Source organism: Trachypithecus francoisi, unplaced genomic scaffold (assembly GCF_009764315.1).
Source record: "Trachypithecus francoisi isolate TF-2019V2 unplaced genomic scaffold, Tfra_2.0 Lachesis_group15, whole genome shotgun sequence".
Taxonomy (NCBI): Eukaryota; Metazoa; Chordata; class Mammalia; order Primates; family Cercopithecidae; genus Trachypithecus; species Trachypithecus francoisi.
In genome coordinates, this window is record NW_022681460.1 from 38,994,831 (window position 1) to 38,996,088 (window position 1,258).

A 1,258-nucleotide genomic window follows, 5' to 3' on the forward strand; every position below is an offset into this window, starting at 1 on the left:
GCTTGTTGGCAGAAGGCAGCAGGAGGCCGGCCTGTCTGTGCCGGCCTGAGCATGCGCACACTTGGCTGGGTTGCTCCAGTGCATGGGCTCTTACACAATTTTGCTCCGCACCAGGTCCGGCGCCCGGGAGCAGGGAGAGGCCAGGGAGCGGGAGCAAACATTTCTGAGCCTGTGGAGGAAGGGGGTTTCCTGGGGCCCCGAGAGTGCAGGGACGCTCAGGTTCAGAGCTGCAGCTGCGCCCAGGAGCGCGGCCTCTTCCCCACCAACTCGGTAGGGCTTGGAACCCCAGCTGGGATCACCTATTCCCAGTCCCCACTGGCTCTGTGGAGTGCACAGCACTACCTGTGCCTCCCCCGCGGCAGCTGGCGTCCTCACAGTGACCGCCACTGCCATGAAGGAGCCCAGGGGAATAAACCACTTAGGGCACATGGCACCTGCTCCTAGAATTACATTTTCTACAAGCCCAGCTGCTGAACCTGCCTGAAACCAGTTTTATCTAATACCTACTGAAACAATCTGCTGTGACTTCATTTATTTATTTATTTATTTGGGGGAGGGGGGTTAGGGGGTAGGGACAGAGTTTCGCTCTTGTTGCCCAGGCTGGAGTTCACTGGGGATCTCCACTCACTGCAGCCTCCGCCTCCCGGGTTCAAGCCATTCTCCTGCCTCAGCCTCCCAAGTAGCTGGAATTACAGGCGCCCACCACCACACCTGGTTGGTTTTTGTATTTTTAGCAGAGATGAGGTTTCACCATTTTGGCCAGGCTGGTCTCGATCTCCTGACCTCAGATGATCCACCCGCCTCGACCTCGCAAAGTTCTGTGTGATTACAGGCATGAGCCGCCGCTTCAGGCCTGCTGTGACTCCTAAGACTAATTTTACTCATCGATGGAGGCTTGCCAGCTCGTCAAAACTTCACTGGTGCCACTTAACTTTCAAGACAATATGCAACACTTCTTTTTTCTATAATCCCTCTAACCTTCTCTTTGTTCTTCAGACATGCCGAAGACTACTCAATGTGTATTCCCCAAATTACAATTCTTGCTTCCCAGACAAAACATTTTAAATTTAAAAATTTGTCTCTATATTGTATTTGACTTAAACATACTTGGTGTCAGAAGTATAGCTCCAAAGCTGAATCACCTCAGGGAGAATCACTGTGAAGAACTATGAAATGAGGTACCTATACTTGGCCCTTGATCCCCTCGTGTTTGCCTGGGTTGCCTTTTTCCCCCTGGTGAATCTCTCTTGGACCAACC